The sequence below is a fragment of the Eumetopias jubatus genome, unplaced genomic scaffold (assembly GCF_037043125.1).
Source record: "Eumetopias jubatus isolate StellerSeaLion01/CBP00866 unplaced genomic scaffold, mEumJub1_p1.0 scaffold_12, whole genome shotgun sequence".
Lineage (NCBI taxonomy): Eukaryota > Metazoa > Chordata > Mammalia > Carnivora > Otariidae > Eumetopias > Eumetopias jubatus.
In genome coordinates this window covers 62,967,316-62,992,183 of record NW_028274818.1, presented here as the reverse complement: position 1 = coordinate 62,992,183, position 24,868 = coordinate 62,967,316, and the positions used below count along the sequence as shown (strand labels likewise).

General features: G+C 41.9%; 1 protein-coding gene across 4 annotated transcripts in view; it reads left to right on the top strand.

The window, feature by feature from the left end:
* The window catches only part of AKT3 (AKT serine/threonine kinase 3), a 316,408-nt gene that overhangs the window by 27,214 nt on the left and 264,326 nt on the right, over positions 1-24,868 (top strand). The window contains exon 1 of one of the 4 annotated variants that reach the window (XM_028111551.2): positions 11,756-11,857. The exons of the other annotated variants lie outside the window; for them this stretch is intronic. The gene's annotated coding sequence lies outside the window, so the exon portion shown is untranslated. Of the gene's footprint in view, positions 1-11,755; positions 11,858-24,868 lie in introns of those variants that run through there. 4 annotated transcript variants of the gene reach the window in all.

Genomic DNA, 24,868 nt, shown 5'->3' with positions numbered 1-24,868 from the left:
AGCAAATAAAGATAAAATCATAAGAGATTCAAGCTCTCTCTGCGGCTTCACCCTTAGCTTGTTGGCTTTTCATTCTACACTTGTTGCTTTAAGGTTTCAAGATGGCTGTACTAAGGAGTGTTACATTTCTGTTCAAGGCAGATGGATGGGAGATGGCTGGTTGTCGGCAACACTGTCCTTTTTATTGGGAAACTAGCAGCTTTCTCAGAGCTCACTATCAGACTTCCTTTTATGTTGTGTTACTCGGAACTGGGTTACGTGTCCCCATAGCTGTGAGAAAGCGAGTATCTGTCTCTGTAGCGGGAGGTGGCAGGGGCAAAGGGGACTGGGCGTTAACACTGTGGTAGCCAAGCAAGTGTCCTCCAGAAAAGTTCTGATATATACATCACATTTCCAGGAGAGACAACAGCCTTTCCAGAGGTTAGATTTAAAATTTGGCATGCGGGTATTCCCTAAAATTCGCCCCTGTGGAGATTATTTCAAGATGTCACCATTTTGTCTGGTTGTAGGAGTACTAGGTGTGCGCTCCCTTTTGTATTTTGAGGTGATAGCGAGTTAGGAGGTGTGTCTGTAAAATGCTCTCTAACTTGACCTTATTTTTCTTATAGAATCCAAATTTCAGTTTGTATCCAGTATTTGAAGGATTGTGAGTTTTTAAGTTATCAGATAAACTATGTAAAGATTTTCATTTTTAAGCCAGAGTATGCAATGAAAATGTTAGTCACAGGATGATTCCAACGTTGCCAACCCAAATAATACTGGGTCAGCCAAAAATACCCGCATTACATTGTTCAAAGTATTCAGTCGTATATTTACTTGGATTTTTTCATGCATGTATTTTAATGGGCATTACCCCTTATTTTCTTATTCCTTTGTCATAGACTTCTTTAAAAAAAAAAAACTTAAAAATACAGATATGTACAGTTGCCATTGTGATATTTATGGGTTTCTGGATTAAAATGGCACTGAGTAAAATATGTAACTATCAAATTAAGACTTGTTTATAAAAGTTTAGTACTTAATAGTTGTGTTTATCAATGAATTGACAAATTTTATGTTTGTCTTAACAGAAAACCAGAGATATTTATTTAGTCCTAGCCCGTTTTTCCTTAGTCCAAAAAGGTATTATTACCTTTTGCTTTTGAGGAGTGAAAAATTGTCCTTGTAAAGGAAATGATTAAAAAAAAAAAAAAGAAAAGGGAAGGAAATGATTGTATTCATTTCAATGATCAGATAAACTAATTTCTTTTTTTCTAAAGATTTATTTATTTGAAAGAGAGAGAGAGAGCACATGAGAGGGGGGAGGGTCAGAGGGAGAAGCAGACTCCCTGCTGAGCAGGGAGCCCGATGTGGGACTCGATCCCGAGACTCCGGGATCATGACCTGAGCCGAAGGCAGTCGCTTAACCAACTGAGCCACCCAGGTGCCCCAGATAAACTAATTTCTTTATTTAATTATAGAGAAATACCATGCTGGAGACTGGGGAGGATGTGAAGATGAAGAAAGAGATCACCTGCTCTCATGGAGTCTAGAGTCTTAAGTGGGGGAAGAGACTCTGCCTGAGTCAATTTCCCCATCTGTGAAGTGGGGATAATGATAGTTCTTACTTACCTTGAGGTGGTTGTCGTGAGGACTGAGTGAGTGAAATTCTGTGAAAGGCTTAAAATTAGTCCAGGCACATAGTAAGTGTTCCATAAGCGTTAGCCTCTGTCACTAATATCACAAAACAGAAATTTGCACAGAATGCTTTGTGAACACAGACGAGGCAGGGATTGACTTTCTGGAAAAGCTAGGGGAGTGTTAAATTTTTACCTGCCCTTAATTCTGTATTTATCTTTGCCACTCTAATGCCTACTACCTAGTAAGCCCCCCAAAACTGTTGATGAATGAATTAGAGAATGAGACTATACTTAACACCAGTGGAATTTTCTTAAAGCATCTTAAAGTAGCTGTAAAATTTGTAAAATTTGAAGATGTAATATTAAAATTTATTGATCTTACATGGCTGACTTAATCCTAGGATAGAATTTGGAATATTTTTTTCCAAGTAAGTAAATAATAGAAAGTAATTTAAGGAATAGAAGAGCTATTACTTTCAACTAGATTTTTGAAACAAGCTGGGTTTTCAAACGGTTTAAGATATATTATTTTCCAGCAAGGACTTGGGATACAAGTATATGGCAGACCATGGCTCTGTAGATTTTGGCAGTTTTGTGTTGTTTTAGATCTGTTTAGTGATATCAGTTATCTACTGTTGCAGAACAGACCACCCAACACTTCGTGGCTTAAGCCAACAATGGTTTATTAGTTTTCATGATTTTATGGTTTGAGTTGGAAGTTCTGGTGGTCTCACTTGGGGTTACTCCTGTGGTGGCATTGGAAGGCTGAACTGGGAGATCCAAGAAAGCCTTGCCCGCAAATCCGGGTCCTGGGTTCAGTGTTGACTGGGAGTGCCTTCATTCCCCAAGACACCCTTCCTCCGCAGAACATCCTGCGCTGTTTGAGAGCATGTGACTGCCTCCCTCTGAGTCTGGAAGACACCAGCCCTTCAAGGCCAGTTCCAGAGCTGGTACAGCATTTGTTTGAATCCTAGTTTGTTGGTCGGACAGCCTGGATTCAAGGGGAGGAGAAATAGAGTCCATTTCTTGATGGAAAGAATGGCAAAGGATTTGTGGCCCTTTTTAATCTGCAATAGAAGCATGGTGCCTTACTATTTTTGACTGGATATTTATCCTCCATATTTATCACTTCTTCCCCTTATGTTGTATCTCTTTTCCTCTTTTCTTTGATTCCCAGTGAATTTTCATAGTTTGTCTTCAAACTGTTTCAGTAATTCAAGTTTCTGTTCTTTTGGATACAAATTTACTTTTCCACAGTGTGGATCCTAGTTCTGCCCTGCTGGTTTTGCTTGGGCTGTATGTTTTTCTTGTTTTATGTTAATGTATTCTGTATTTTAGCTATCTCCCTTTGCTTTGCCTCTTTTAACTCTAATTTTGTGCAGTCTGTTAAAAATTTTTAGTCATAACATAAATCATGGATAGGTGTGGTAGTAGAACTAGAGGTAGTGTCAGAAACACTGGGGTGGTGTTTACCATGCTGAGTTATTGACATGAGGAGCCTGAGTCTTTGGTTTAGGGATCTAGTGGAACATGACTAGACTGCCCCTTTGCATTGAGACAGTCCTGAGCTTTTGCTAGTCACTACTGAGCTTTTACATACGTGTGGTTGTAAAAATGATTTCATCAGGTTAACCATAAAACTGCAATGAAATTATGAATTGCTCAAATTTTGTGTTTTAAAACATGTAAGAGAAGCTGTTGTTAGGCTAGTTTAGAATTCAGCCTTGGTGCTTAACTTGGAAAAGCATTTCCAGAGCCATGTAAAGGTGGAGTGGCCGCTGAATTCCAAGAATATGGAAGGGGCACCTGGATGGCGCAGTCAGTTGTGTCCAATTCTTGGTTTCACCTCAGGTCATGATCTCGGTCATGAGATTGAGTCCCATATTGGGTTGTGCACTCAGTGGGGAGTCTGCTTGTCCCTCTCCCTCTGCTCCTCCCCCCCAACCTGGCACTCTCTCTCAAATAAAATCTTTTTAAAAAAAGAATATGGAATTATAAACCACAAGGTATTATGAACTTGTCAGCCACTTGAGTAAGCTGTCTTAGAAGAAAACCCAGTTCAAGTAGAGCCTTTTGATGACCCCATAATGCCTGTAGTCTCAGGAGAGATCCTGTTTCAGGCTAAGCCAGTCTTGCTCCATTGAAACTGTGCAGTAAGAGTTCATTGTATTTAAGGTGCTGACTTTTGGGGTAGTTTGTTACAGAGCGAATGATAATACAGATTTTGTGCCAGTGGTTTTGTTTTGCCAAAACAAAAACTTAAAATGGAGGATTGTTTTTGGAACTCAGTGGTGGATACAAACTGGAAAGTTTTGGAGGCATTTAGCGAAAGCCTGAAGAGCTTTGAATAGACTTGGTGTAAGTTTGATGGCCTTTGGGAAGGCTGTGGGTGAGAGCTTAAAGAACAGTGAGAAAAATGTTAGTGGAAATTTGAGGAAGGAAATCCTTGTTCTGTAGTGGCAGAAAGCTTAGCAGTTCAGTTGCTAAAATGTAGAAGGAGAGAAATAACCTAAGGGAAGTACTGTTAACAAAAAGGAGCAAGGAACTGTTGAGTTTGAAAATTCCTGGCCTCTTCACATGACCAGTATTGCTGAAATTAAGTAGTAGATTCTGGGGAAGATCAAATATGGGACACTTTCAGGAAAACGTGGTCTCCCAATGAAGCTGAGGATGTGACTTGAAAATCTTTGGGACCTCAGAAAGATCCCAGGTGTTCCCTCAGGGAACTGTGCAGTCCAGCAGTAGGGGTTGTGAGAACGTGGAGAGAGCCGGCCTCCGTGGTCCCTGCAGAGGGGCTTATCTTGAGGAGAGTTGTTCATGTGGCCTTTTGTCTCCTAATGGAGTAAAACGTGACCCACAGAGTGTTTCCTTTTCCGTCTCCCTCTCTCTTTTAAGGACAGTTGAATTGGCAGAAACACTGTTGGCTTGGACTGAAAGGGCTGGAGACCATGCACAGGGAGGCGGTATTTGAATCCCTGAGCCTCTGTGGGCAGGAAGCACACTGAGAAAACCACATGGCTTCAAACCTGGGCTCCCCTCTTGGGAAGGAAAGAATGACTCCGAAAGCAGAACCGAGCTCCTGAAGGGCAGACCCTCATCCAGCCCCACTGGATTTCAGAATTGCTATGAGCCACTGATGGCCATCCACCTTCCTTATCCACCCCCCCTTTTTTAAAGATTTTATTTATTTATTTGAGAGAGAGAGAGAGAGTGAGAGAGTACAAGCAGGGGGAGCAGCAGAGGGAGAGGGAGAAGCAGACTCCCCACTGAGCAGGGAGCCCGACGTGGGGCTCAATCTCAGGACCCCGGGATCATGACCTGAGCCAAAGGCAGCCACTTATCCGACTGAGCCACCCAGGCGCCCCAGTATTACTGTATATTCCTTACCCCTTTTGGAGCAGCAGTGCTACGGTGATTTCTCCTTGCCTCCTGCACGATTGGTCCTGAGTTCCTGACTGCTAGAAACTGTGAGATAATAAAGATTGTCCGGGTACTGAGTCTTGTGGCAATTTGCCATGTGGTGATAGAAGACAAATACAGTGACGCTTAGGTTGAAATTGCAAGGATGGGAAGGCCGCTGTGCATGGGTGGCAGGTGGTGGGGCAGGGGGCACTAACGCAGGGATGAGGAAGACCTCCCATGCAGGGGCCAGGAGCTGCTGGACTCACTGGCAAAGCGTGCAAACTCAGGAATATTCTCAAATGTAATTTTTTATTACATATTGGAGAAAGGAATTATCTGACCAATGATTATTACTAAGAACTACAGAGTTTTATGTGTGAAATGAGGAAAACATTTTCCTGCTTCTTTGACATGTAATCATTTAGTTGTTTGTTAGTAAGTAAAGTTGTGTCTGTGTAGCATATCGTCTCAGAGATTAACTTAACGGTTACTTTTTAATTTATTTTAAAGGTTTTATTTATTGGAGAGAGAGAGAACACACACACAAGCAGGAGGAGGGGCACAGGGAGAGGGAGAGAGAGAATCTTAAGCAGACTCTGCGCTGAGCATAGAGCTCCACACAGGGCTCGATCTCACAACCCTGAGAGCATCACCTGAGCCGAGTTCAAGAGTCGGTTCCTCAAATGATTGAGCCACCCAGGAGCTCCGTTAAAATGAATAAATGTTAGATACAGTAGGGCTCTATACTCAGCTCTTACCTCCATTTATCTATAAAGTGATTGGAAAGAAGAGGGGATTACCTTCACTCCTAACTTTTTATTTTGGAAATATTAAATATATAGAAAAGCTAAAAGTATATCGTTTTAGTGAGCACGTAAACAGCCTTAATGTTTTGCCTCATTTATTTTTTCCCAGCCTTATTGAGGTACACTTGACAAAAATTGTATGTTTAAGGTGTGCAGTGTGACATTTGCTTACATGCTTACATGCTGTGAAATGGCCACCATATCAAGCTGGTTAACATACCTAACTCCTTGCATGATCACAGGTTTCCTTCTACCTTTTTTTTTTTTGGTTGAACTATTAGAAGGAGTTGCAGGTTTTGATCTGTCTGTAAGTCCTTTTAGCCCAACTCCCAGGAACGAGGTAGTCACAACCACAATATCATCAACCCAGCTAAGAAAATTGATACATTCAGTAATCCCATCTAATATGGTAGTCCAAATGAACTTACAAATTTTTAAAAATCCAGGGTCCATACTGTTTATTTGGTTGTTTCTCTGGCCCCTTTTATTCTGGAATAATAAAAATTCGGACATAATTCTTTCTAAGAAGTGGATTCTAATTTTTGGGCTGATTTTTATGCCTCGAGTTGTCTTGTAGAATGTCCCACATTCTGGATTTGTCTAATTTTTCCTCACTATTAGAGTCACATTGATCCTTTTTTGGTGAGAAAGCTGCATAGATGATGTGTACTTGATCAAGAAGGTGACTTCTGGGTCTCTTCACTATAAAGATGTATTTTCCCCATTTATAAATCTGTGGGGTCATAGTTCCCAACAACCCTTCACTTTGGTTTAAACTTCCATTGATGATACTTGCCTGGATCAAATTTTAACATTGTGAACTGTAGAGAAATTGCTTTTTAATGTTTATGTGTTAATAGATTGATATTTGCAAAGAAAGAACCCACTGTTGCTTTTCCTTTTAAAAATAAGTATATTAGGGCGCCTGGGTGGCTTAGTTGGTTAAGCGACTGCCTTCAGCTCAGGTCATGATCCTGGAGTCCCGGGATCGAGTCCTGCATCAGGCTCCCTGCTCGGCGGGGAGTCTGCTTCTCCCTGTGACCCTCTTCCCTCTCGTGCTCTCTATCTCTCATTCTCTCTCTCTCAAATAAATGAATAAAATCTTAAAAAAATAAATAAAAATAAGTATATTAATTGGGCTAAGATTTAAAGATATTTATTGTCTGAGTTCCACATATGTTTATTTTCCTTAATGATGGATTTGGAGAAGCCTTGGTTTAATTTAAAACAATAAGTTAATAACAGATCAGTCGCATGGTTCCTAGAATTGCTAACAGTGAGGCTCATCGAACAGTCATGTAATACTTCTTGAATGCCTGGTAGGGTGCAAGGAATCACACCAGATAGTATAATATGCTTAACGTTAAAAATCGTAGCTCCTTAAGTACTTATCCATTTGAGAAGATAAGACACATGTGCATATAAAAATAGAATAATAGAGCAGAAAATCATAAATGCCAAGTTACTGGTGTAGTCAGTAAATGCTTTCAGTGTTCAGAGAGCGGTCGCTTTGAACTTTGATGTGTGCAAAGCAGTGTCGGTCTATGAAGATGTCACTGACATTCTGAACCTGGGCCTTTTAAGCATGCTTTCCAATAAATATCACGTGCTTACTGTGTTCCAGCAACAAAACGTGTCCCTTGCCCCTGAAACAATTACTGAGTGAGAGGAAAAACACAGGAACGTATACTACCTGCGATCATAAAAACTCTCTAATGCAGTTATCTCATGAGTGCCGTGGCTGTGTGGAGGAGAGAACAAGGACTTGACGTTGCTTCGGAGGTGGGTTGTGGGCATGTGACTGGAACGGCTTCCTGAGGGAAGTGGCATCTGAGTCTGAGAGGAAGTGTTTAGACTGAGAACGGAAGACTACCCTAGGCAATGGAAGGTGGGCCCACATGCCCAGGGGTGTGACTGTGCGTGCCGTGGTTTTCGAGAGGCTAGTGATTCCGTTTGCAGACGGTTCGGGAGTGGTCCTGATTTGAGAGGGTGTGACAGGAGTGTGTCCGCGTGTGCGTCTGTAAATTTTTTTCTCCCGACGGGAGAACACTGCAGTTGAGATTTTAATGGTAGGCACAATTTTTCAGAAAAAGTGTATGGAAAGATGAGCAGGGGACTGAAGAAGGAACTCAGGAAACACTCTGGTACCAAGTGGGGAGTGGGAGGAAAAAGAGACTCTCAGGCAAACACAGAGAGAGTTATTTATTGGGAAGAGCGCTAAAATAGTAAGGTCAGAGCCACCGGACAAGAGATTTTACAAGAGGCTAGTTAATGCCACAGACAACAGAATATACAGAGGGAATGAAAACTGAGGAAGGCCATTGGATTCAACATTGAAAGGATGCTCTGAATTCAGTTTCAGTGATTTTGGGGGGAGGGTGGTGTGGAAGCCAGATTTCTGGGGAGTAAGGAGGGCCTATTGATGCTGCAACATCAGATTGAAGCCATTTGTTTGTAAAAGTTTGCAGTGAAAGGAGAGAAGGAGTAAATAAAATGAGACCGCTTGGTCAAGGGAAGTTTATTTTCAAAGAGAACACCTTGTAGGCCCACGATGGCAGGAGGGGAACGTGGGAGTGGGTGTGGAGGTCCTATCAAGGGTGGGAAGAGATGAGAACTTGGAAAGGAGGAGAGGCGAACCCCTCAGTCCAGAGGGGAGGAAGGGAGTATGCGGGAAGAGCAGAGAGAAAGGATTATTAAGGAAGAGAAGAAGAAAAGAAGGAACTTACAGGTGATGGCCAGTATGTGCTCTGTGAATTTGGAGAATGCAAAATCGCCTTGGTTTAGCACTTCCTTCTCTGTTCACGTACCCCAGGAGCATGCACGGAGGAAGTCCCTACCTGCCCAGCGTTCTCTGAAGGTGGAGAGTAGCGTGGCGGAAGGCTAATGGGCAAGACTGTAGTCACATGGTATTTTATACCCTTAGAGAAAGATTCATACCAAAAAAAAAAAACAACAAATTGAACACCAGATCCTCTAATATTATCTTAAAATGTGATTATTATTAATACATAAAGATTTCAAATCACCTTATTTAGGAACAAAAAGCATTACTGGATTTAATTTTTAAAAGTTTTGTTAGTATATACATTTAAAAGTGTGTCTTAGGTAGAAAAAATTATTGATCAAATTTTCAAATGTTTAAAATTTTGTAGCATGTTATTTTTTCTTTTGAACTGAGGACTTTTCTCTCTGAGGATAATTTGTTAAGACTTTAAACATTTTAAGCAACAAGAACCCAACATAAGCTTGAGCAATGGAAGAAAAATGAAAAGAGCAGATGAACTTAATAGATTTTAAAGGGGGAATCCAAGACAGACTCATTTCAGGTATGACTGAATCCAGGAATCCTGGTGATGATGTCAAACATTCTCTAGTCCGTTCCATTCTATTCTGTTTCCATCTCTTGATGGTCTCATTTTCTGTGGCAGCCCCAGGGTAGCAGCAGTATGGCCCACTATCCGAAAGGACGATCGACTTTTACCCACCAGCCATTTGGTAGATATCAGAATAGATTCTGTTTGTGGCATGTTGCCGTCCCCGATTATCACCGGACCTAGGAGTTTGGCATAAGCCGGTAGAGGAGAGCCTGGGTTGAAGGAGGGCACCATGATTGTGGGACGAGTGGGGGCTCGAAAATTGTGGCACGTTTCCTTCCAGTCTTATGTACACATGTATGTACGTGTGTGTATATATTTGTTCTGTAACAAACCAGGTTGTCTTATGAAAGCCTTGTGTTGAAATCAAATTCCTGAGGAGAGAATCACCCTTTGATTGCTTATGTAAACGAGCCTTAACATTTTCTTTAGTTTATGATTTCATAAAGATACTGTAGAAGCCTTTCCTTTTTTATAAGTAAAAGTGTTTTCCGTGCCACGTATCACAATATTTTTATGTCTTCACAAAAATGGAGCAGCTGTACGTGGGTCGGTTTTAGTAGCAGCAAACACAAACACACAGAAACAAAACCACCGTCGCAACACGCACACAACCTGGGTTTCTCGTTGGGATTATGAAACAATTTATGATGGAAACATGGAGCGTAGCTGGCTTTGGAGTCAGCAGTTCGGGGCTTTTAGAGAGATGGTTGGGGGGTATTCAAGACAATGGTGTAGAATACCCTGTACAGGGCGAGGCTTCTAGTAGGTGCTTGACAAGTGATAGCTATGAGTATAATTCTTACTGATAAGCCTTGATCTTTTGTGATGCTGAAAAGAGCTCAGTGTGACTCTAGCCAAGGTCCTGGGTTACGTCAGCTCTTTCAGTGACCAACTGTGTGCACCCACCAAATCAAACTACTTGACATCACTGGGTCTGTAAGACAGAGGTGGGTTAGAGATCTTATCTTGCTCTAAAATTCTTCTATTTTTAATAGACGAATTTGGGTTACGGAAAAATGTGGAGTGGAAAGAATCTTCGTATACTGTAAAGAAAATTGATGATCTTAGTTTTGGTGTTAGATACATTTAGGTTTGAATTTCAAGTCCTCTGCTCACCAGCTGTGCAAACTTGGACAAATTGCTAAACCCCGTCTCCTTGTGTAAAGAATGGCAATAATTAGTAATAAATACTTGCTCTCTAGTTTAAGGATGAAGTGCAGAAATGCGTTTGATTTTTCTTCAATAACATTTTACTTTGATTAGTGTCTGTAAAGTTCCTTCCAGTTCCAAAATTTGATATGTAGAATTATTTGTGTTCTGTGAATATTTATTTATTCCATCTTTTCTGATAAATTCCAGCTAGGAGGATTATTGTAAGTCACGAGGGTATAGTTATAAATGTACAGTTACATAGTTGACCTTTGTCACAGCTGCATTGTGCCTACGACATGCTGCCCTTTGAGACCACCTGGGGTAGAGAGTTCATATGGACCATTTCATAACTGGATTTGAGCATGTATTGGTTAGCTACCTTACCAGTGGCTTGGTGGTGGATTGTGTTGAAATTTATCCCATAAAATTGTGCCAGCAAAAAAGAGGTGTACAAAATTACAAAAAAGAAAATCTTGGTCAGGCATTTGGAATAAGTTGTGGACATGGGATCTGCTAAGATTCCCAATGACCAAGCCCCAGGTATCACTTAAAGATTATTGTGAAGATCAAAGGAAATAATGTATGTGTAAGCCCTTGAGCATAGTATTTTCCATATACATTGGCTACTACTATTGTTATTTTTGTCTTTTAGGAATATTTTTCCTCTTGAGTCACCAAGCCATATTTAGTCAAGGGGAAATCCAGTGCGACACCCAATGCCATTCTTACCTATGGGCTGGCTGTACTGGAATTGTGTATTAGAAAAAACCAAAGAATCTCAACTAAAACCCCCAACTAGAATTTACTTTCTTTCTGATCTAGCTTTAGTTCCTGAAATCATTTTTCATGAGAAATTTTTTTGGTATTCATTCATTCAGCGAATATGTAGTACTCATTAAGGGATAGGTACTAAGGAAAAGAGCAGTGACCACAGATAGGTAACCTTTTATATTAGTAAAAAGCCAGCTGTTCATTTGAGTTTCATTTCATAAGAACTTTGTAGTTGCAAAATAAAAGTAATTGAAGCTATAAAATCAAATGAGGCACACTAGTATACCAGTGACTTTTGGGTAGAAACTAGATGGTAAACTTGTTTCATTTTATTTAATTTGGTGTTTCTGAAACTTTTTTTGACCTGTTCTACCCTTTCCTCCGCACTGAACCCACCTTCAGAAATAATAGTCTAAAGTAGCTTGTTTAACTGGAAGTGAACAATATTAGGTTAACTCTGATATTTGTAGGACAGAAGCTGTTGCCTACCAACGGTATTTTATTGGGTGACTCTGTCCTGGTTTGCCAAGGACAGTTCTGGTTGATGCCTGTTGCTCTGGTGTGGTGATTGATAGTCTCCTCCTCTTTACATCTCCAAAGTGCCCCGGTTTGGATGATAAATGAGGCGGTCCGTCCTGGAGCCACTACTTTGGGATCACGAATGTGCCGGGCAGCATCCTCAGCGTGAGGTATCTAGTAACTAACTCGCTTCTCACAACACCCCTGTGAGGTTGGTACTGTTTTGTCCTTTTCTTTTTTTTTTTTGGTATGGGAGTAAACTGAGGCCCAGAGAGGTTAAGTCTTCTGATTACACACCTAGTAGGTAGTGGGGTCCGACGCCAAGCTCAGGCAGGAGCATCTAGTCCTGAAGGGGGTGCTCGTAACCGCCAAGCCTGCAGGTGCAGCCGCGCATGCTCAGTGAGCGCGCCCCAGGGCTGGCTGGGGTGGAGCCCAGGGGAACCGTGACCGTGAACAGCCCCGAAAGGGAATACAAACTTGGAAACAAGGCCGGAGAGCAGGAGCCATGAAGGGTGCACTTTAGGTTACATAAAGTAGAATTTGGGGAATTTGATTTTCTTTTTTCCTCCAGGAATTGCCCTCGTCCTCTTTTAACTGCGAAGAGATGTTTTTCTTTTCACTTTTTTTTTTAAGATTTTATTTATTCATTTGAGACACAGAGACAGAGAGAGAGAAAGCACGAGCAGGAGGAGAGGCAGAGGGCGAAGCAGGCTCCCCGCCGAGCCAGGAGCTCGATGCGGGGCCTGATCCCACGACCCTGGGACCACGACCTGAGCCGAAGGCAGACGCTCAACCATCTCAGCCACCCAGGCGCCGCCCCTTTTCACTTTTAATTAGTGTCCAGAAGTACTAGTTTTCCCTTGAAACATAAAAGAGCGTTTATTTAAAGCAATTTGTTTATGTGTATTTTGTTTTTAAGTTTAGGGATATCTTCTTTTTCCTTTAGTAACAAATCAGACTTTTGGAAAAGCCCTTTTAAACTTACCCCAACTTATTTATGACAGATTCTTCAGAGATCCAAAAGTTAATTTTAGGAAACGTGTGGAGTTTTTTTACTACCCAATCGCCAGACTTCATTGTTGGCCTTTGACTTCCGCCTCATTTCAGGTGGACTCCGATTTAACTGTGCCCCTCCTCCATACCACCTGGAAGTTGAAGAATGCTAAAGTGTATTATTACTTCCTTGACTGGTAATTTCTAAAACTGAATTTGCTTAATAAGTCTACAACAGTAGTTAACAGTGTGATTTTTATAACCAAACCTTTAATATAAATGTGTAATTTTCAGAATTCTAAATGTGAATGTTCAGCGAAACTGAACCAAACCAAACCATTAAATAGGTGGTATATACTCATTCAGTTTAGATTCAGCAAACATTAATTGAGGTTCTTTTATGGTTAACTTTTCCGCTTTGTACTTAGGGTTAAAAAAGATGATAAACCTGTTTCCTGTATCTTCTGCTCCCTGCTTCCCTCCTCCACGCCTTGGTCTTTCTTCTCAACCTCCCTCAAACCTTTACTGCGTGTCTGCTCTGTGCTGGAGTGTGTGGACTCAGGCATATCAAGATGAGTAAGTAGTGACTCCCTTCAAGTAACTCGTGCCTTAGGGAGTCAGATCAGCCCCTGAGTCAGCTCAGCAAAGGGTGGTAAATGTTGGAGCCAGGTTCACACCTGGACCTGTCTGCTGTCCTTTAACGATGACCAGAATCTAGTCATGCGGAAGGAGGAGGGTAACTTGAACAGATGGGGAAATCCATGGTGAGTTTCAGAGGAGCTCGTGGTGAAGGGGTTGGCAGCCATGTTACCATGAGTGGAGGGGTGAGGAATCAACGGGAAATGAGAAAGCACTTTTCCAAGAGCTTGATGTGGTAAGGGGGGAATAGATAAGATTGTAGGTTGAGCCTGTAGTACGATCAAGTGAATATTTTTTATAATGAGCGGTACATACGTTTGCTGTCTAGGAGAGAGCTATAGAAATGGCAAGTGAGATTTAAAGACAGGAGAGGGAAGATAATAGAACAGAATCCTGTAGGAAGTTACATACTCTCAAGAACATAAATGAAAAACAGATTTTGTTTTTTTTTTCTAACTCAACATTTGAATTACATGATAAAATAGGTCGTTAAACATCTTTATGATGTGGAAGCTCTTCTGGTAAGGCATATGTGCTAACCTTTTAAAAGAATTATATTAAAGGAACGATATTGCCATGTTGTCAGGAATTCCTGTTTGGAAATAATGACAAACTCCTCTTTTACCCCACTTTCCCTGTTGCTCAGTCCTCCAATCAAAAGCAAATGGGTCTTGGCCGAGAAGAGAATATCTGTTTTAAGGGTCAAATGTGTCAAATTGTTTTGACTGGCTGGAAGGAGGGGTGCTAATTGGGTCATAAATAGCAAATTTTCTGTTTTTATAAATCAGTGTTTGAGAATTCCAGGATCTCGTTCATTAGGTCTAGGTGGGACCCAGAAACCAATTAATTCATTTATCTACCAAATGTTTATTGAATGCTTTCCTACCATATTCTTATTACCATAATACATAAGTGAGGTTAGAAGGTGGCCCAGGTGCCTACTCTCTAATTGGAGGACAGAGATAAATAAGCAATGAAATAAATAGGATAATTTCATATAATAGTAAGTGCTGCAAAGAAAGTGAACTGTCAGATATACTACTGTCAGATAGTTACCCTATCCAGGGAGAAAGATAACTGCATAGGGTGATCTTGGAAGGAGTTTTTGAAGAGGTAACTTTTATCAACCTTGCTTTAAAAAAAGTTCTTTTTAATCATGGTAACATACACATAATAAAATATACATCAGAAAATATACCATTTTAACCACTTTTAAAAGCATAGAGTTTGGTGGTATTAGGTCTGTTCGCAGTGTTGTACAGCCATCCAGCCCCAGAACGTTTTTCATCTTGCAAAACAGAAAATCTGTAGCCCTTTAAAAAATCTCTCTCTATTCCCCTCTGAATGAGATTACAACAGGAGATGGAAATTGCTAAACTTTTTTTGAAATAAGGCAGCAGATGGATAGGTGGCATCAGATTCCGCAGAGAGGAAAGGTCTGTTAAGTGCATAATACTTGCAGCAAGTCCAATATTGTGTCCTGAAGCTCCCAAGAGGCTCGGCTTTGGGAGGCACCAGACACTAAGGAAGGCAGGGGTCAGAAGGGGAGCCGAAAACAGGGATTGGCCAGAAAATGGATTCCACTTACAGGTGGAATCCTTGAGTTCTCTCTCTGTACACTCTGTGTAGATAGGTGACTGTCCACCAGCAACTCCTGGCTTCGGGAGGCCAAGATTTACCCCCCCCCCCGGCCTTTTTTAAAAAAGATTTATTTGCGAGAGAGAACCCGCGCATGTGTGCGAGCTGGGGGCAAAGGGAGAGATCTTTAAGCAGACTCCCCACTGAGTGCAGAGCCCACGAGGGTCTCAGTCTCATGACCCATGAGATCCTGCAGGACCTGAGCTGAAACCAAGAGTCAGATGCTTAACTGACTGAGCCACCCGGGCCCCCCCCCAAGATTTATTCTTTATAAAATTAAAATTATAAAATAGAAAATTGAAGAAGTGCCTGTATTCTGAACCCGGGCAGTGGGTGGCTGATTGACTCAAAACAGGAAGGTAAGGGAACTCTACATCTGAATTGTGGAACTCCTCCCGTCTTCTCGGCTCTCCTCCCGGAAGTCCACAGGAATCCTGTCCTGCTCGGCCCTGCAGAAGACGGAAGCGGCTTCAGATGGGGAGGGGCTCGCTGCCCGAGCGCCCGGAAATGAATTCTGCCACTTGACGAGCCCCGTTTCCCCACACAGACCTTTTCGGTTTTTTTCAGAGCCTCATTCTTAAATACGACTCAACATTGAAAAACCATTGAACATTTGGGGAAAGCCTCCATGAAAAAAGAGAGGTCAGAAGAAGCAAAGAGGTGGAGGATGGAATGATACTTGGGAGTATGGGGAGAAAACGGACACTGTAGGGATCAAGAGAAACCTTAAAAAAAATCCAACCCTCAAGTGGTAGTATCAGAGAAAATACATTCTTCTCTTCCCTCTAAAGTGATGGCAAAAACAAAAGCATATTTCCATGAGGGTAAAGAGAACTGGAGGGGAGCTGACAGCAGACAGAAGGTACCAGCTAAATATGGGAAGCTGAGAACCTGCCCATGAGTGGTAACTGACTTAGGGGAGCCCAGAAAGTGGAAACAGAGTCCGGGGAGGTGGGTGGTGGTTGCGCAATCCAGAATCCGTCTTCCTTTAAATCTTAACGTGCTTTGCTCTATTTGGACTACTGGTTCTTAGGTTTTGAGAGTGGATGCCCTTTCCCACTTGAAGCTGTGAATGAGCTATCCACCGGTGGAGAAACCAGAATTATTAAATGTAGCTCCTGTTTTCTTAAACAGTTCACTGAAGTGATCACGCATTATTGCATCCTTCTCAGTATTGCTTGTGAGCCAGCGTTTCGCAGAAGTGCATAGCTGAAACGCTTTTCTGGGTGCCAGTGATGGTGGGCTTGAAAGTGATGCCAAAAAGAAAATAGAAAAAGTATTTAACCTATGAGTGTATTCTACCTTTTGTTTGTAAAGTAGTTGTTTAAAACTTGGTACTTCCTTTTAGAATGCTGTAAAAAATGATTATTGGATTCCCAGACTAAACTTGAAAAAAACTTTCCATCAGCAGTTAAACGGGCACTGGTGGGTTCTCTGGGAGACCTCAATGCTTTGTGTAAAATCTTCCTATGAAGAGATACTTTTTTGTGGTAAAGTGACTCTGGATTTGGAGTCACACAGACTTGAATCCAAACCCTGTCTCTGCCATTTTCTGCTGTGTATGTGTAACCTTTGGTAAATTATTTAATGTTTCTGAGTCTCAGTAGAATGAGATGAATAATGTCTAACTCAGAGGGTAGCTGTGAGGATAAAGTGGCATTAAAGTAAAAAAAGCACTCAGCCTGGTTCCTGGATGCTGTAGGGTCAATAAATGTTAAGTTTCCTTCATTTCGCTTTTCTGTGGAATGTGATAAGAGGGAACATTATTTTTCTAGGACTTAAGGGAAGTGCAGATCAGTTGGAGGTGTGTAACATTTTTGAAATGGGATTCCTGTGTTTTAAAATTTTGCCTTATTTATTTGCAATACCTGTGTTCCTTGCTGTCGTTTGATTTGCTCTTGTAAGGAAGGGCATGGGAATGGGGCTCGGGAGATTCAGGGTCTGGTTAGCCTCCTTTCCTACTACTAACTAGATGAGTGAGGTCACTGAATGTGTCACTTCTCCACTTTTGGTCTTCTTCCTGATTGGCAAAGTGAAAGTGTTCTACTGCAAGATGATTTATGAAAGTTTGCTTCTGCTCTAATGTGATCCCGAGACCCGTGAAAAAGTCTCCTTTTTGCGACCTGGGTTTTATGGGGTGTTGAGGCTTGGGATACATTTATTATTATAAACTCAGTTTATGTGTTTGGAGGACTTGAGGTGCTTGAACGTTACTAGACTAATAGCTGATGTTTGGCTTTTTCATTGGAAAATAATTCTAGCTGTGAAACCTAGGTTTGAGTGGAAATACACCAGAAGTGGCCATTGCTTTTCTTCCTACAGAGATAAGTGCTGTTTGGTGCTGCTTGCATGAAGCTATCGCCAGAGTCCTGTGGATTTTACCATTGCTCTTACAAACCTTTTTGTTCTCAAGAGTTATGGACATTCTTATTCCTAGGGTGATTTGGGGTGTGTGTGTGTGTGTGTGTGTGTGTGTGTGTGTGTGTGTGTGTGTTTGTGTGTTTGAATGTTTGTTATGCTAATCTCAGCGCTCTCCTCACTACCCAAAGGAATCCTTCTCTGACCCCTGGGCTAGATATGTTGTATGTTTACATGTTTTTTTTTTTTCCCCCTTTTCGTTGTTTGGATTGTATACATGTCTGCTTTCATAATAGCTTTCTTCCCAGCTGGATTGAAAGCTCTTGGAGGGCCGCGACCACATCTCTTTTGCTGACCTCCGTCTATAACGTTTTGGCATGTAATTGACAGTCAGGACATATTTTTTGAATAAACTAATAAAGTAAAATTGTTGCCTGACAAATATTAAGCGAGTAGAAATATAATGGTAATTAAGAGCTCAAAGTACTGATTAGAATTAATGACTGTAGCCTTTGCTGTTACCAAACAGTGAATTTAAAAGAAAGAATAATGAAGGTGGTTGTATAAAATGACTCTTATTATTGTTTGTGCGAGAACAGGGAACATTCCCGAGTACAGGAAGCAACTTTTGGAAAAACTGCTGGCAGAACGCGAAGTCAGACCGTCCTTGACCCTTAGATCAAATGCATTCGAGCCCGAGTTTCCTTAACTCTTCTTCAGTTTGGAATAAACATTTTGACACAATGAAAGATTTATTTCATATAATTTTTGGTCCTTGCAAACAAAGACCTTAACTGAAGTTGCTGAAACGGAAAACAAACACTTTTTGAATTTTACTGGTTCCATTTGAAAAAAGTTTGTTTCCTTTCAAGTGCATAACACGTTCAAATGAGCTCAGCTGTATTAGCAGATAAACATGTTGATTCATTTGGCCCAGAGCTACTGAATAAAGCCTGGAGGGGGTACAGATTGTTCTTGCCCCCGCCCAGCCGCACCATGTTTTTCTTCCTCTCTGCCCTGGGGAGGGCAGGAGACTGGAATAAGTGACCCTCCTTTACCTGAATTGTCTAGGTGGGGGGAAGGGAAAAAAGTTGGTTTGCCATTCAGGTCTCCTTTCCTTTGCTTTCTGCTCCTTAACTTACAGCCTGTGCTGTTCATCCCCTGCTCAGACCACGGTGGCCATGTCGTGGGGTCACTTCCTGTGACGTGTGACTTGACAGTTTTTACAGAGCACGGGCCTTTACTGCTCATCCCCTGATCAGACCGCAGTGGCCATGTCGTGGGTCACTTACCGTGACATGTGACTTGACAGTTTTTACAGAGGCCGGTTCCTGAATGCTCAGTTTTGAGTAATTAATTTAGTGTGAGTCAGATGTGATTGATTTTGAAGATGGGCTTCATTTGGAAAGCAAAGGCAAGTACGCCGTCTGCAGTGGTGCTGGGATCACAGATACACTCACGTGCAGTAAACTGATGCAGAGCTTTTATCAAGCATGTAAAGAACTTGTATAAGACACTGAGAATGAGCCATGGTATTTAGGAATTGTATTTAGGAAATGACCAAAATACGTGGCTTTTACTGTTTTAGGAACCCTGTAAAGTGTTTGTTTTTTTCAGCATACCTTGTGTCCTGTGTGTTTCATACCATGTTAGGGGCCATCAGTATGCAAAGATTAATAAGAGGTTCTCTCTGCCTTCCAGAGGCTTATCATCGGTGTCCCATTTCCCAAAGCGTATGTCATTAGTAGGTGGGTAGTCCTCAGAAATAGATTTGGGTCACTAAGTTTTGGAGATGCCCCTGGACTAAAGAAAATAAAAGGTTTCTTTAGTATAGGGTAAGTGTACAATGCGGAACTCCGAAAAGTGCTTATGCTTGGTAAGATTGTCCCAAATTCTTAGATGCAGTTTCTTTTTCTCACGCCTTCTGCAGTGGGATCTGAGGGGAAGGGACGGGGGGGGGGGGGGGGGGGATGGGGGCTGGTGGCAGTGATTTGCGTAGGAAGAGGATGACTGATGAGTCATGGCACACTCTTTGGGAAACAGTGGACTGAAGTCGTATTCACCCCGAGGCCACTTCCTCTGAATGCTGCCTTAACAGGGCTCACATTTGCTGCAGGGGCCTGTTTATGCTTTTTAATTAGGTCGGATGAGGGGCTAGGGTCTTTTGATTGAATACGTAAGCTGGAAGTGGGGATTAGTATTAACCTGAAAAATGGCGCCTGTTTCCTTAAATTCAGCCTGTCTTGAAGCAGACTAACCATTTCTTCCAAAACAATGACATCTCCCACCTTTTCTGTTTGATTATGCTGTTTTGCCCCCTTTTCTAGGCAGTCAGACATGAGACCACAGTCATTATTGACTCTTCCCTTTGTCTTAACATAGCCCCACTGCCTCCAACCAAATACTGCCTGATTTTTCCTTAGCGTTCATCTGTTTTTTTCCCATTCCCACGGCCGCGGTGCACACGAAGTAAGTAATCAGTAAATAATTTGTCAAATGATGGAATCTGGACCGCTGTAATGTCCACCGGTAACGGATGGGTCTTAGGCCCTCCTTGCTTTTTCAGTCCTGAACCACTGTTGATGGTGCAGTCGGACTTACGCTGGGTTTCTGCTCTGCGCCCCCAGGAGCTCACTGTTGGTCGGAAAGTGGCCCACATGTCATCACCGGGTGCTCTTGTCTGGCGTCCGGCTGCCGTTCTTTCCCCTGATACTACTGCTCACCATTGGCCGTGAAGTTCTTACCTTTCCAGTTTTCACCTGGTGGCGTGTGCCATGTTTTCTTCTTGGAATACCTTTTTGGGGGTGCCACATATATAATTACGTAAATCTTACCCATCAGCACAGACTGATACTTCTACGACCTCTCCAGCTGTGAGTGCTGTTGTTTATCTGCACATACTTTTCTCTGTAAATCTACGTTTGTCCTCTTCTTGGTGCTGTGTGTATATATTGTGATAGATATTAATATACCCGGAGTATTTCCTCTAAAGGTTTAAGTTCCTTCAGGCAATATGGTGTTGAGTTTAACTGCTGAAACAGATAAACCTCAAATCTCCGTGGATTAATAGCATTTGAATTTTGTGTCTTGCTTGGCCAAATCCAAAAACAGTACGCTGTTCCTGATTCTTGCTCCTTCTGTCTTGTGACTCCTCTGTCATCAGCAAATGGTTCCACGTGTGCTCATCTGCACGAAGCCAGAGAGGGAAAGAACACCGAAAGATCCCCCCTGGGGAGGTTTTTGGTGGGCCAAGCCTGGAAGTAGCACTCTTCCTTCCTCATAGTTCATTAGCTAGAACCCAGTCAAAAGGCCACATTTGACTGTGAGGGAGATTTCTGGGAAGCATGTGCCTGGGAAGAAGAGGTTTTTGTTAATACGAGGCAGTTTGTTAGCACGCCTGTGTTCTGAAGTCAGACCAGGATTTTAATTTTTTTTTTTTTTATTTGAGAGAGAGAAAGATAACAAGAGAGAAAGCATGAGCAGGGAGAGGGAGAGGGAGAAGCAGACTGCCTGCCGAGCAGGGAGCCCGATGCGGGGGTCCTATTTAAAAATACCTTATTGCTAAAAAAACAAACAAAAAAATGCTAACCATCACATGAGTTCTCAAGCAAGTCGTAATCACTGCTCACAGATCACCACAACAAATATAATAATGATAAAGTTTGAAATATTGCAAAAATTACCAAAATGTGACACAGACTCACAAAGTGAGCTAATATTATTGGAAAAATGGCACCAACACAAGTGCTCTATGCAAAGCTGCCACAAGCCTTCAATTTGTAAAAAAAACCGCAGTACCTGCGAAGTGTAATAAAACAAGGTATGCCTGTGTAGCATAATTTCTAAGTTCTGGTGTAGACAGAGCTTTTGATAGATCTCACCAAAATGCTACTAATGAAAGAACAGGAGAGATGACACAGGTGACACCTAAAACTAGCCCTGCTTGAAGTCATTTAACATTTATTTAGTAAGCACCTATGCAGCAAAGGTCCAAGATAGATCACTGAGGACGGCAAGAACAGGTCAGATGTATTGAGTAATTAATATATGCCAAGTACTTCATTTGCGTTTATACTTAAATCTCACAGATGAAAAGAGAAGTAACTTGTCCAAAATCACAGAACTGGTTAAGTGATGCAGCCAGAGCTAAAATCCTGGTTTGGGGGCGCCTGGGTGGCTCAGTTGGTTAAGCATCTGCCTTCGGCTTAGGTCATGATCCCCTGGGTCCTGGGATGGAGCCCCGCATTGGGCTCCCTGCTCAGCGGGGTCTGCCTCTCCCTCTCCTTATGCTCCTCCCCCTGCTTGTGCTCTCTTTTTTTCTCTCTCTCTCTCAAATAAAATCTTAAAAAAAAAAAGCAGAAGTAGGAAGATAATGGAGCAGCAGTACCTTTAAAATTTGAAGACAAATGATACCCAAACTAGTCTAAGTAGTCTGACTTAAGATTGAGAGTAAAATAAAGATATTTTCAGAGAGACAGATCCCTCCCACAAACCCTCAGGAAGCTGCGGAATGTACTCCCCCAGAAGGAGGGAGTGTGTTAAGGAAGAGGAGAACCCAGGTGAGTGGAGAGAGGAGTTCAGACCCAGGGTGGTGGCTGTGCAGCCAGCCCAGGTTGACCCCTCCAGACTGGAGCAAGTTGGAAGGCAGAGAGAGACTTCTTCAAGGAGATGAAATTGATAGAAACCTGATGTGAATGAATATAGTCAAAGGGGATTTGTCAGACTGGAGAGTCTGAGGTTAATTAGGGATAACTACGTAGTAGGTAAATACATAGGGGTAAGTATACAGAAAACTAAGTAAATGAGGAGCCAGGCAATTATTAATTCCAAGTAAGACAAAATGTTATGCAGGAAAAGAAAGGTAATTAGTGTTTGCTACTTGGCTCAGTTCTGAATATCCTGTGTAGTCATAATGATAAAAGCCTCCATTATTGATCTAATAACCAAAGTATTGAGACCGTGGGGGTGGGAAGTGAGGAGGGTGGCAAGACTAGGAAACAGAGCTGAATCTTAAACATCATCATCAGGCAGTCGCTGGAGAATCCCCTACCCTGGCCATTCACGAAACAGTGATACAAACATGCTGCATTACTTAGAGATGTGAAGGGAAATTCCAAAACAGCTAACTAGAGAAAACCTGTGGGGAAAGAAAGTGTTGGTGAGGGGGGCTGGAGACTAGTTTTTCTTTACAAACCTTGTAGATCTAGTTGATTTTTAAAAAACTCTCTGGGTTATGCAACACTTAATCTGAAACTCTAGATTTTGGAGAATCCATTAACTTCAGTGGATTTTTTCTAGATCAGAGGTTTTTCAAGTGCTTCAGCTTCTCACTTAAATGTTATCTTAAGTTAAAGTTTCTATGGTGTATGTTGGATTTGAAACATAAAAATCCATCTTGTCATTGTCTTCATTATTTAGATTTTACTTATGGCTAAGGTGCTAGCTGGGATTCATCCACATCGGCCACTCTAGGACCAATGTTTCCCACATTCCCTCTTCCTGCAGTGGTTCTCCTCAGTCTCCCACACCTAAATTAACTATTCCATCTGTGTTAGGCTCTTCTGTGTGTTACATTAAGCTGTGTTCTCACTCAGTTCGTACATAGATTCCCCCCTCAGCCACCACCTCTTTTGGGGCCTTCCCTGATTTCCTATTTCTTTGTAGTATTTCAGTAGCATGAGTGCTTGTGTGGTGAGAAGCTCTGTGCTCCTCTTTGACCCCTTTCCCCAAAGCTCGGATGGATGGGAGGTGGAACAGGAGGTCTGGGGTGAGTAGCACCGGAAGAGGAATGTATCACCCTGCACCATTTCCGGTCCAGCAGCTTCTAATCATTTTGCCCTCTCCATCCCAGATGCTTTCTGCAACTTCAGCGTTCATGATTGACTGGTTTACTATTATTTGCTTCTTGCATACTTACCTCTTCAATTCAGAGTTCTTAATTGTTTGTAAAAACTAAGTTACTGGTTAAATTTTGCCAATACAAGTATCAAGGGGATTTATTAGCACTATTGTTGGTCTCCCTGAACCAATGGAAAGGCCAGCATTGGGCTCTCAAGATGGGGGCCACACAGCTGGGAGCAGTGCCTCTCTTCCTAAAATAGCTGTGGAAGGACCCCCAGTAAATGAATATCCTGCTTTTGAAGGTTGCCATTCTTTATCACATTTATATAGCTCTTACATTCTGTAATGAGAAACTTGTAAACTGAGAAATTACTCCAAGTACAGGTCATAGTGGGGGAAGCGATGGGGTGACTGGATTTGTAGTTCCTAGGATTTTATTTTATTTGTTTATTTTTATTTTTTAAAAGATTTTATTTATTTATTTGAGAGAGAAAGTGCACATGCAAAAATTGGGGGTGGGTGTATAGAGGGAGAGGGAGAAGCAGACTCTCCGCTGAGCAAAGAGCCCAATGTGGGGCTTGATCGCAGGACTCTGGGATCATGACCTGTGGCGAAGGCAGACACTTAACTGACTGAGCCACCTGGGTGCCCCAGTTCCTGGGATTTTAAATCCAGAAATGCGAGAAAGAGGTAACAAAAATTTTTCAGGATATGAAAGCATACTTTTGGTCTATTTTGTACTGGATACCTCTTTTTGAGGAGGTTTAGAGGCTAGCCTTAGGTTCAGTGCATTTCTTGGTGTATTCTGGTTATAATGGAATTCAGATCCCTTGATCAGAACCCTCCCCTGGTTTCTTGTCTCATGTAGAAGAAAGAATTGAAACTGCTTTTTGATAGTCTTTAAGGCTCAGAATGACGTGGACAGAGGTGGGTCTACCACAGAGCTAACTAAAGTTTACAGCCTCTTGGTTGTGCAAGCCGTTTCCTAGGCTGGACCAAAATCGGTAGAGGCCACTATTGTTTTCCACTGTGACTTTCTTCCTGTCACACTCCCCATCCTTTCAGACTATGCTGAGGTGGACACCAGCAGTTGGGGAACCCCAAGGAGAAGGGCGTGGGATACACTGATGTTATTTACAGTCACTTTCATGGATAGTTTAGTGGTTGCAAGCTGACCAAGTGTAAGGACACCTCCTGGCTGGCATCTGCCCACGATGGTGCAGGGCCTGGGGCTGAGTGGGCGTAGGAACTTGTCCTGTGGCACTTAGCCCACACTGGAAGAATTGTGGGCAATGGAGGAGAAGCCAAGATGGACCATTTGCAAATTTACTGAATATTCTCCTAATCTTATAGCTCCTATGTGAAAGAAACATAAAAGAGGTTTTCACCCATTCAATAATTTGACATATTTACATGGCATCCCCAAGAGCTGGGAAGCTGAAAGAAACCTTTCCAAACAATCAGTAATAAAAAACAAAGTTTTACCCTTTATTTCAGATGAAAGACTAAACTGTTGTCTCTCAAATTAATGCAAAAGTGTGGCAGGGAGTTAATTATTAAAAATAATCATGTTATCAATTAAGATGTTTTGATGTGGTTGACAACTCTTCAAGATTTATAATTTGCTGGAGTTTCCTTTCTTATTCCAAAGAAATAATTCAGTTAGGACCTGATTTTGTTTTCATAATTGTGTATTCCTTTTCTTGAGCGAGCCCTTCCCCCCACTGCAGAAGCGTCCAGCTCCATGGAAACC